The 13,073-nt window shown below is 36.9% G+C and overlaps 1 protein-coding gene across 6 annotated transcripts in view; it reads left to right on the forward strand.

Annotated features, from left to right (window-relative positions):
- Positions 1 to 13,073, forward strand: part of ENOX1 (ecto-NOX disulfide-thiol exchanger 1) — a 622,833-nt gene that overhangs the window by 186,470 nt on the left and 423,290 nt on the right. The window lies entirely within an intron of this gene.

Here is a 13,073-nt window from a genome sequence, read left to right on the forward strand (position 1 = left end):
TGCTATGTGTCACTATAACTTGCATGGCCCTGGGCATGGTTCCCAGTCCCAGTGGTGCATTGTCAGCCCATTTGATGTTAACCCTTCTTGATGTTAACCTTCTTAGTAACAGCAAACCTTCTGTGTCTTGACTTCCCAAACCTCAGGTGGCTTGAATGTGGTCCAGGTCAGAACTCTCTTCTTATTCAATCATTTGGCCTCTCTTGTAGGATCGAGGCCCAGCTAACTCCACTGGCTGCACCAGTGGCTGTGCTGGGGAGAAGTCCAGCCCAGGGACAGGGCGCTGCTGCTTCCCCATTGACAGATAAGTGTCTGTGGACCATTGCAGGACGGCTTCCAAGGACTGCCGGGCCTCTTTCTGTATATGGCCCTGGGTCCTGGGACTCCCTAGTTTTCTTTTGTCCCGAGTAGAGGTCAGCGTGAGCATTACGCTTTGCCCACTCTGCACACATGCACTTGCTCCCACGGCAAGTCTAGTGCAAGTTCTGGCCCCTCCTTTGCTGGCTTATCTCGCTATGAGTAGCTGACAAGATCCAACAGAATCCTGATATACATCACATTTTTCTGATATTGGGTATCTTTAAACATATTCTCACCTGTCACATGTGGAAATTATAGAAGGTGTATGGATTGAATATATGGGCTGGCCAAAAAGTTCATTCGGGGTTTTCTGTAACCTGTTACATCTTTTAGGCCAACCCACGATTTCCACGTTTAAAGTAAAGAGTGGCAGGTGTTCTTCTAGCGCATTTACCTCTGTCAAAAGACCAAAAATATATCGTATATTCACTCTTTTTATATTACATATTCTGGAAGTTTTTTTGTTTTGTTTTTTTTTAACAGGGATCGTCACAGGAAACCGAGTTTTTAGTTCAGTTGCAACTTGGTTTTTAAGAGTGGGCATTTGTTCAAACAAAGAAACGCTTATCAGTGGAAATGATCACTGTGATAAATTGCCTTAGCTTCCCCGCTTACCTGTTATTTCCTCGTGGCGCAAAAATCCCAGTTTTAAGTTTGAAAAAAATTAGGCTGAAGGTCTTTCCCAGCAGAGCTTCCGTTTCCCACTGGTAATTTACAGAGTTTTTCTCTGGTACCCCTTCTGGGACTCTATCCTCTTTCATCACTTCATAGGTATTAATCTCCTGTTTATTCCCCACTGTCTATCTTTATTTCCACTCAGATTTTGGTCTCTCTGTATTGTCATGCTGCTTTTCATTCCTTTCTCTCCCCTTGGTCCTGATCTTCAGAGCAGCTGTCATTGAAATGTTCCCTGTTCTCTGCACACATACACAGTATATGGGTATTTGGTCCTTGGGAGAATTAGCGCCCTGGAGAGCCGCCATGCTTGATTAGTAAGTGGCAGATACACCACTGCGGTGTAGAAAAGTTCTAACGGTTGTGTTTGTCCACATACGCCTTTTGTGTTTATGGCCTCTTTTGTCCATTAGCAGTGTTGTATTACGGTTTTGGACTTGACTTTTATTTGCAAAATGACACATTTATAGTGTCATCTGGCTGATAGGCCCTGACACGGCCTCTCCCAACTTTCCATTTAAGTATCAGTGGTGACACAGAAAAAGATAAAGACGTGATACCAGTGGAAAATAAGAGGGATAGCCTTTTGCAGGATTCCCGAAGGAATTTCTACTGATTACGAGGCTGATAGAGCTGAACTGAGGAGAAAAGTTGTTGGCCAGCATTGGATTTCTGTACCAGTAGAAAGCCTGAGCAGCTCTCTCCTGTGGGTCATGTGCTTTTTGACATGTTCAGAATGCCATAGCAGATGAGAGTTCCCTGGTGGCCTAGTGGTTAGGATTCTGGGCTTTCACTGCTGGGGCCCGGGTTCAATCTCTGGTCGGGGAACTGAGATCCCGCAAGCCGTGTGGCGCAGACAAAAAAAAAAAAAAATACTGTAGCAGAGCTTCTCCTCTGCACCAAATTTTTAATATGTCTTCATAGACTGCAATTCCCAGTAGTTTACTGTCCTTTTTTAGTGGGTGGTGCAGAAGGGGAAGAATAAAATCCATCCCAGGTGGTGAAGTCCCTTCCCCATGTAACACACCAAGGATTGTAGCTTTTCTGTCGCTCTGTGTTTACTGGGGTTTGGGGGTAGAGAAATATGCAATGAGGAAAAAAGAAATCTCACCCCAATCACTTAGGGTAGTCCGGGATGAATGCTAGCTAAACCTTAAACGTTTCCAGACTAACTTGTACCATAAGGTGAAACTCAGAAGGGGATTCAGAAACCACCACCCCAGGGGCGTTGCCAGCCAGGAGCTCACACATATTATCTGTTGGCCAACTAAGTATGAGTAACTTTCTCCCATTTAGAGAGTAAATAAACACATAGAAACCCAAAATAGTAGTCCAGGAGAAGATAACGTTAATAGCGACTAGGTGTCGCTTTTAAGTTTTTCAATAAAACATATAAGTTGTATATGAACACAATATTACAGTAGATAAATAAAGCAATGTACAAATACTTAGATTAACAGTTATAGTCTTTCTTTTTACTCTCTAATTTCACTTACCTCCCCAGAAGTAAATATAATTACCCTTTTAGCGTCTGCCCTTCTAAATATTTGTTATGCGTGCACGTACTGCCCCTCCCTCCCCCCCACACTAAGACATACTTTAAAATAGAAACAGCATTATGTTGGTCATATTGTTCTCAAACTTATTCTTTGTTTAATAATATACGGTAGTCCTCTTTATCTGTGGGGGAGACATCCCAAGGCCCCCAGTGGATGCCTGAAACCTTGGATGGTACTGAACCCTCTATATATTGTTTTTTCCTATACATACATGCCTATCGTAAAGTTTACTTTATGAATTAGGCACAGTAAGAGACTAAAAATAATAATAAAATAGGACGATGATAACAATATACTGTAATAAAAGTTGTGTGAATATGTGTGTCTATCTCTCAAAATACGTTTTTAAAAAAATATTCTTTTCCATTATGGTTTATCATAAGATACTGAATACAGTTCCCTGTGCTCTACAGTAGGACCTTGTTTATCCATTCTACATATAAAAGCTTCCATCTGCTTACCCCAGCCTCCCGCTCCATCTCTCTCCCAACCCCCTCCCCCTTGGCAGCCACCCAGTCTATTCTTTATGTCAGTGACTCTGTTTCATAGATAGATCGGTTCATTTGTGGCATATTTTAGATTCCACATATAAGTGATATCATGTGGTATTTGTCTTTCTCTTTCTGACTTCACTTCACTTGGTATGATAATCTCTAGTTGCATCCATGTTGCTGCCAATGGCATTATCTCATTCTTTTTTATGGCTGAGTAGTATTGCATTGTATCTATGCACCACATCTTCTTTATCCATTCTTCTGTCGATGGACATTTAGGTTGTTTCCATGTCTTGGCTATTGTAAATAGTGCTGCTATGAACATAGGGGTGCGTGTATCTTTTTGAATTAGAGTTTTGTCTGGATATGTGCTCAGGAGTGGGATTGCTGGATCATATGGTAGTTCTATTTTTAGTTTTCTGAGGAACCTCCATACTGTTTTCCACAGTGGCTGCACCAACTTGCATTCCCACCTACAGTGTAGGAGGGTTCCCTTTTCTCCACACCTTCTCCAGCATTTGTTATTTGTAGACTTTTTAATGATGGCAGTTCTGACTGGTGTGAGGTGGTACCTCATTGTAGTTTTGATTTTTCAGAATATCTTATCGTGCACATTTAATGCCTTTTTCGCCTTAACTAAGCGCTTATCATTCACTGTGGCTGTAACTTTTGCAGTTGAGGTGCAACAGCAAAACTAGCACGAATTTCTTTTTTCCTCCTTCACAATTTCACAGAAGATTTGTTCTTACCATAGATCTTAGCAACCTCAGCATATGATTTTTTTTCTTTCCTTATTAGTCAAGAGCTTTCACATTTTCACTTAAAGGAAGCACTTTATGGCTTCTCTTTGGCTCGTCTGAATTGCCAGAATCACTACTCTTGTGCTTTGGGGCCATTATTAAGTAAAAAGAGGGTGGTGACTTGAACACAAGCACTGTGATATTGCAACAGTTGATCTGATGACTGAGACAGCTACTAAGTGACTAACAAGTGGGATACTCTGGTCAAAGGGATGATTCACATCCCGCATGGGACAGATCAGGATGGCATGAGATTTCATCATGTTACTTAGAATGATGTGCTATTTAAATCTTACGAATTATTTCTGGAATTTTCCATTTAATATTTTCAGACTGTATTGACTGTGGGTAACTGAAACCTCAGAAAGCAAAACTGCACGTAAGGGGGGACTACTGTATCTTAGAGATTTTTTCCCCATATTATTACATATAAATCTACTTCATTCTGCTTAACAGCTATACAGTATTCCACCGTATGGGCACGCCATAGTTTATCATTCCCCTGAGGTAGATTTTTACGTGGAATCCAGTATGGGCTTATTACAAACAATGGTACAATGACCTGCCTTGTATCTTTATGTACATGTGTAAAAATGTCTGTGGGACAGAGCCCTAGAAGAGGAATTGTTGGATCAAATGGTGCACGCATTTTACATTTTGACAGATGTGACAAACTTCTTTTAAAATAGCTACCAATTTCCTTTGTCATCAGTGGTCTATGAAAGTGCTAATTTCCCACATACTTAAACCAACACCAAACATTATCAAACTTAAAAATTTTTTTTTAGGATGGCAGATCACTTGCAGTGCTGTGATTAGTAGTGAAAGTCAGTACCTTTTCACATGTTTACCAGTGTAAACATCTTTAATAATCATAAAATTTAAATTTTACGTTTAAAATCTAAGAGAATTTTTATTTTGAAACTTGAATTATTGACTGTGAAATTCATTTGGAAGAATAAATGGGTGAGCTACTTAAAATTTTGAGGAAAAGAAAAGGTAAATGGCAGTGGAGGAAAGAACACTTGCCTTACAAGATTCCCTCAGTAAACAATCTAAGAATCATCAGATAACACAGTGGTGCAACTACAAGGGCTTTAAAAGATCCAGTAGAAAAAAAAAAAAAAAGATCCAGTAGATGAAATAATTCAGTATATGATAAAAATGGTATCAAGATCAATGAAGAATCAAATGATTTCTCAAAAATGATATTAAAATCATTTATACAGCTTAATATATATGTGATTTTGGACTTGGGAAGGTATACTAACTATACAAAAGAAAAAATGCTAAAGCAAAAGACATATTTTAATGTACTAAATTTAAACATTTCTGAATTATAAAAAATAAATGCACCATATACAGAATCAACTGGCTCTGAAAACGGGGGAAAATATTTGCAACAAATATGACAGACATAAGGTTAATATGATCAATAGTTAAAGGAATTTCCCAAATTCATAAGAAAAAGAAACCCTAACACCTCAATAGAAAAATGAACAAAGAGCATGAATAAATAAAATGTAAATTCTCCCCCGCTCAGCCTGCTCTAGGAAGAGCAAACGGCTGATGGAAGTTGGGTGTCACAAAGTAAGCTGACAAATGAGTTCTTCTTTTGTGTAAAGGTACTGCTGTTTGTCTTGTCGGCAGTGGAAAACATTCTTGTTTTAAAGAATGTAATATTGGAAGGCATTGTACATTTTTACAATCAAATAACTTACAAGATCTATTATGGAAAATAAAATGGCTTAAAAGTACTTTATTGAGAGCAATATGTAATCGGATACAACACAATCACAGTGTGATGAAACTGTCGAGTTGCCTAAATTTTGGTGATAGATAGATGATAGATAGATAGACAGAAAGGTACTTACATATAGATAATTGTGTTGCCAATTTTGTTTTAAAGATACTATTTCCTTACAGCATGGAATCTCTTTTATTTGTCCTAAAATAAATTAGCAAGTAAGGCTCCCTGCAAAAAATGTCGCACACCGTTCCGCTGACTCACACTCTCTTCTTGGCCCTTACTACTCCAGTGGTGAAAAGAGACAGGATACAGACCAGAGGAAGCACACACATGACTCAGTTTCCCTGGTTCCCAGCAGCTCTTCTAAGGAACAGAGGAAGCAACTAGTTCTTGGTCTAAGCCGGAGGAGCCTCAGGCTTGCCTGGTCACACTACTGCACAGGATATAAGTACCCTAAAGAGAACCCCAACATTGTGTTGCTAGAAGGATGCAGAATTTGCAAACTCTTTTCAATGCCACGACCAAGAGTTTACTTGGCCCTGACCCACACCAGTGTTTCCTGCTCTAGGAGGGAGCCTTGTGCTATTAGTAGCTGCAATCCAGTAGTCCAAATTCTAGCAGTCTGCCCTAAGGGGGAAAAAAAAAAAATCAAAGATTTATGTTAAAAAATATGTATTGCAGTATTATTAAAAACAGCAAAAAATGTATAAACGTATCCTCAAATAGAAGAATGTTTAAATAAATTATGGCACCTTCATAGGGCTTCCCTGGTAGCGCAGTGGTTGAGAGTCCGCCTGCCAATGCAGGGGACACGGGTTTGTGCCCCGGTCCGGGAAGATCCCACATGCCGCGGAGTGGCTGGGCCCGTGAGCCATGGCTGCTGAGCCTGTGCATCTGGAGCCTGTGTTCTGCAACGGGAGAGGCCACAACAGTGAGAGGCCCGTATACCGCAAAAAAAAAAAAAAAAAAAAAAAAATTATGGCACCTTCATAAGGTAGAATATTATTATAGCCATTAAAGACTCATGTTTTTAAAGACCATTTAACCAAATGGGAAAACCCATTAGTATGTTAAGTGGATAAAGCAGGGTCCCAAATGGTATTTATTATAGTCTAAGCCCATTTTATAAAGAGAAGAAAATAGTAAGTGCATAGGAAGAAACTAGAGTGGACTACTCCAAAGAAAACGTAAGAGTAGTTTATAGCTAGATGGTATTATGTAGAGTTATATTTTTATGCATTTCTCTTTGCCAAAGTATTCTACTGTGAGCAGATATTATCAGAAGTCTGTATACACACATACACACACTTCTTTATATACTACATTGACATCCACAAGGAGTTAATCCTTTTCTGTGCATGTGTTTCTTTGTAGAGAAAAGAAGGAGCTTCATCTTTTGAATTAAACAAAATAAACAAAACCTGTTTTAGGGACTATGTATTAATGGCAATAAGCTTTAACTGGGGAGAGGGTGTTTTAATTATATTCCTGTTGTAAATGATATTTTATTGCTGCCCTATTCTTGGGATATTCTGTTCCCACTGTTGTTGAAATAGCACTTAAGGACTGTGAGGCAAAAATGTTCAGAAAATAAAGGTGCGATATAATCAAATGCGAGGGCTAAACAACTGAAAATGGATACTCATCTAACAAAATCCCGCACTTGTGTGTCAATGGAGGCTCAGTAGGGAAGCTGGACTTCTACCTTCACTTGGCAATAATGAGATTGTATCATCCCTATCCCTATCAGATCAGTATCAGGGAAAGCCTATTAAAATAGAAGGTTTAAATAAGATCCAGTGTCTCAGAGCGTAATACAAATATGTTCAGGTTTTAATTGAAAATCAGTCTTCACACCCAGAACCGGGAATATCTCAGGTAGTATGAAAAAAGGTAATCTATTTATGCCAACATCGAGATGACAGTCAGAATTATCTAACAAGGATTTTAAAGCATTCATGATAAAAGCGCTTCAGTAAGCAACTACAAACACTGTTGAAATAAATGAAAACACTAGAAAGCTCCAGCAAAGAAATAGAAAGCCTCAACAAGGAAACGTAAAATATAAAGTACAACCAAGTAGACATTTAGAACTGAAAATACAAAAACCAAAATAAAAATCTCAGTGGATGTGCTGAGCAGAAGAATGGAGGGGATAGAAGAAAGAATCAGTGAACTGGAAGACAGAATGAGAAAAATTAACCCAATGTGAACAACAGAGGGAAAATAGAATGGGAAAAAAGTTCTCAATGAATAGAGGATCAGGGACCTGTGAAATTATAACAAAAAATCTAATATTCATGACATTGAAGTACCAGAAGGAAAGGAGAAAGAGAGTGTGCTGAAAAACAACTTGAAATTATAATGGCAAAAAAACCCAAAAAAGATACAGTGGCTGAAAGCTTCCTAAATTTGGCAAGAGACAAGAAGCTACAGATTCAAGAAGCTGAACAAATCCCCAGAAGAATAAACACAGATCCACACCACCACACATTATAATTAAATTTCAAAACTATGATGCATCTTGAAAGCAGCAAGAGAAAACAACCTTTTACCTACAGGAGCAAAATAATTAAAAGGGCAGATTTCTCATTAGAAACAATGGAAGCCAGAAGGAAGTGGCACAATATTTTTCATGTGCTCAAAGAAAAGAACTGTCAACTGATAGTCCTAAACCCAGTAAAAATATCTTTCAGGAATGAAGGTGAAATCAAGACATTTTCAGAATAAGGAAAACTAAGAGAATTAGACCCCAGTTGACCTGTCCTACAAAAGTGGCTTGAGAAATTTCTCTGAACAGAAAGGAAACAATAAATAAAAGGGATTCAGGGCACTCAGAAAAGAAGAACTAACGTGGTAAGCAAAAATATGGGTAAATATATTAGATTTTCTTCTCTTGCATTTTCCAAATTGTGTTCAGTAGTTGAAATGAAAATTATAACACTGTGTGATATAGCTTCTAAATTAATGTAGAGGAAATATTGATTACATTTTAAATAGGGAAGGTAAAGAGACATAAAAGTAGGTAAGTTTTCTCTATTGCACTTGAACTGGTAAAATGATGCCACCAATAGACTGTGGCAAGTTAGTTATATATGTAATACCTAGAGAAGCCATTGAAAAATTATACAGAGAGATACATTCAAAAACACTACAGATAAGTCAAAATGGGATTCTACAGTGTTCATCTCACTTACTTGAAGCACAAGAAAAACATAGAGAAATGAAAAACAGAACAAACAGAATTAAAAATAAGATGGCAGAAGCCCTAATATATCAATAATTACATTAATGCAGATAATCTAAAAATATCAAGTAAAAGACAAATTGTCAGGATGGATTAAAAAACAAAAACCAACTATATGCTGTCTACAGGGAACTCACTTCAAATATAACAATATAGGAACACTGAAAGTTAAAGGACAGAAAAATATGTATCATGTCAACATTGATCAAAGGAATTCAAGGCTGTAACATCAGATAATGTAGACAAAGAAAATCACCAGAGAAAGAGCTGAACTTTATATAATGACAAAAAGGTTAATCTACCATGAAGATATAGCTGTCCTAAATGTGACTGCAGCAAACAACAGAGCTACAAAATATGTGTAAAGAAAAAAACTGATAGAGCTGAAGGGAGAAATATGCAAATCCAAAATTACAGGTGGAGATTTCAACATCCCGTTCTCAACAGTTGACAGCATAAGTACACGGAAAATCAGCAAGGATATAGAAGAACTCATAACACCATTAACCAACAAATCAACAGGATCTAATTGACATTTAGAAACTACTCCACACAACAGCAGAATACACATTCTTTTCAAGTGCCCATGGAACAGATACCAGAAAGACTATGTACTGGGTCATAAGACAAACTTAACAAATTTAAAGCAATTGAAATTATATAGAGTATGTTCTCTGACCCCAATAGAATTAAACTAGAAATCAATAACAGGAAGATAGGATGATCTCTTAACACTTTGAAACTAAGCAACATAATTCTAAATAATCCACAGGTCAAAGAGGAAGTATCAAAGGAAAATAAAAAATACGTTGAACTAAATGAAAATGAAGATACAGCATAACATTTTGGGGCAGCAGCTAAAGCAGTTTTGAGAGGGACATTCATAGGACTAAATTCATATAAAAATGAGGAAAGTCTTAAATCAGTAATCTAAGTTCCCCCCTCAAGAAGCTGGAAAAAGAACAGCAAACTAAACCCAATGCAAGTTAAAAAAAAAAAAAAAAAAAGGAAGTAATAAGGGTAAAAGTCAAAATCAGTGAAATTGAGAACAGAAAAATCAAAGAACGAGGAACTGCTTCTTTGAAAAAATCAATAAAATTGATAAAACCTCCAGCAAGACTGACAAAGAGAAAAAGAGAGAAGATAGAAATAACTAGTATCAGGAATGAAACAACAGATATCACTACAGACCCTGCAGGCTTCAAAAAGAAATAAAGGTGATACTATGAACAGTCTTACCTACATGAAGTTGGCAGCCTAGATGGAATAGACTAATTCCTTTAAAAACACAAAATAATACAACTCACCCAATATGATGTAGATAATTTGAATAGCCCTGTAACTATTAAGGAAATAGTATTCATAACTTTAAAACTCCCACAGAAGGAATCTCTAGGCACAGTTGATTTTTTTCTGGAGAGGTCTATTGCACATTTAAAGAATAATTAATACCAATTTTGTAGTCTCTTCCAGAAGGTAGACGAGAACTCTTCTCAGTTCATTGTGGGATGCTAACATTGCCCTGATACCAAAACCAGACAAAAACAATACAAAATAGAAAACTATATAGCAATATTTCTCATATAGAGATGCAAAAATCCTTATCAAAATAGTAACAAATAGAATTCAACAATATATGTAACAATTGTAAGCCATGACCTGGTAGGATTTATTCCATGGAAAAATAGCTGGTTCAGTATTTGAAAATCCATCCATGTAATCCACAATATTAATAAGTTAGAGAAAACACATGACCATATCAATTGATACAGAAAAAGCATTTGACAAAATTCAACACCTATTCATGGTATTAAAATCTCATTAAAAAATAGGGATAGAGGAGCTTTCCCAATTTGATATGTGACAATCTACAAAAAAAACCTACACAGAACTTTACAGTTAAAGATGAAAGGCTGAATGCTTTCTCCGTATGATTGGGAACAAGGCAAGGATATCCACCCTCACCATTCTTACTCAACAGAGTACTATAAAGTGAGGAACAAAAAGCACATAGATTGGGAAGGAAGAAATAAAACTGCCATTATTTACAGGCAACGTGGTTGTATATATAGAAAATCACAAAGAATCTATGTTTTTAAAAAACCCTAGAACTAATAAGTGAGTTCAGGAAGATCACAGGATGCAGCTAAACATACAGTCAGTTGTATTTCTGTATACTAGCACTGAACACATTGACACAGAAATTCAGAAATACAATACTGCTTACAGTTGCTCAAAAGAAGAGAAGTGTTTAGGTGTAAATCTAACAAAACGTACAAGACTTGTATACTAAAAGCTACACAATACTGATGAAAGAAATAAAAAAAGATTCAAACAAATGGAAAGGCATACCGTGTTCATGGAGTGGAAGATGTCAGTTATCCTCAAGCTGATATATAGGTTTGCTAGCAATTCCTATCAAAATCACAGGGACAATTTTGTGGCTATTGACAAGATTATTCTAAATTTTATATAAAAAGGCAAAAGAACTAGAATAGTTTAAACAATTTTGAAAAAAGCAGCATGAGAGGATTCAATCTACCCAGTTCCATGACTTATTATATAGACACTATAATCAAGACTGTGGTTTTGGTGGAGGGATAGATGCATAAATCAATGGAGGAGAATTGGGACCCCAGTCAAAGACCCATACAGATGTGCACAATTGACTTTTGACAGAGGTGCAAATGCAATTCATTGGAGGCAGGATACCTTTTTTAACACACAGTGCTGGAGCAATAACATTTATAGGTGAAAAATGAACCTCAATCTTAGTTTCACACCTTATACAAAAATTAACTCAAAATAGATCGTGGAGTTAAGTACAAAACTGTTAGAAAAAAGTAGGATGAAATCCCTGGGATCTAGGCATAGACAAAGAGTTCTTAAACTTTATGCCAAAAGCATGATCCACGAAAGAAAAAAAAAAATAAATCAGATTTCATTAATATTAAATTGTTTTGCTCTGCCAAAGACTCTGATGGGAGAATAAAAATATAAGCTATAGACTGGGAGAAAATGTTTGCATACCCTAGAGTATATAAAGAACTCTCAAAAGTCAACACTGAAAAACAATCTAATTATTAAGTTGGGAAGAGACGTGAAGAATTTCACCAAAGGGTATATGTAGGTAGCCAATAAACATGTGAAAACGATGGATAGTATTAGTCATCATGGAAATACATATTAATACCACAATGCCAAATCACTGTCCATCTATCAGAATGGCTAAATTAAAACTAGTGACAACATCTAATGCTGGCAAGGATGCAGGGAAACTAGATCACTGATAGATTGCTGGTAGGAATGTGAAATTGTACAGCCACCTTGGAAAACAGTGTGGCAATGTCTGAAAAAACTAAGCAGGCAACTAGTGTAAACTTTTGTTATCACTCAGAAATATTTAAGTACAGTTTTTATCATCTGGAAATATTTATTATAAAATGTAAGGCTTAATATTTGTTTGCGAAGATAGTGTTAGATGATGGGAAATGAAATGTATTGTATTGCACTTACGGAACAAAGTACTGGGCTGTAGTGGAAGGCACAGATCATAAAGCTGCTGATTTATTCTGAGAGTCATAAAAGTCTTGGTGAGAAAAATACTGAGGAGAATTTATGATAATTAATTGGTTATCAAATTAATTTTTTTACACAAGTTCCCCTGGAGGAAAAAGCATTAATTTTCAAATCACCCCGCAGGAATTCTTGGGTAAAAACTTTCTAGGAGTCATAAAGTCTGCTTTCTTTTTACTCTTTTGGAAAGAACCCATAATTCTACTCCTATGACTTTAGCAAAAAAAAAATAATAATAATAATAATAAATCTGCCCTTTATAGCTGATGACAGATGGGGCACCGACAAAGATGTTATTTCTATCCATTTAGAACTATTTGTTAATGATAATCCAGTTCCCTTCCAGATCTTTCTCAATCATCAAATATGATGCTCTCAAATTAGTGACTTACAAGACTGTGAGTAACCCATACGGGATATCTGTGTTTTCATTTCCCACATGTTCTGCTACTGTCAACTGGGCCGGGCAAGTGAGATCTACTTGGTTGGCCCTTCCTAGCTGTAATACACACCATCTTATTCACAATGAGCCTACCTGGGACATTAATCTGCTCTCTCTGACTGCTTCACAGAGGTCAGCTTTCAGAGTAGTTGAAATGATTTTCCTTTGGA

This window comes from Phocoena sinus, chromosome 18, assembly GCF_008692025.1.
Source record: "Phocoena sinus isolate mPhoSin1 chromosome 18, mPhoSin1.pri, whole genome shotgun sequence".
Classification (NCBI taxonomy): Eukaryota; Metazoa; Chordata; class Mammalia; order Artiodactyla; family Phocoenidae; genus Phocoena; species Phocoena sinus.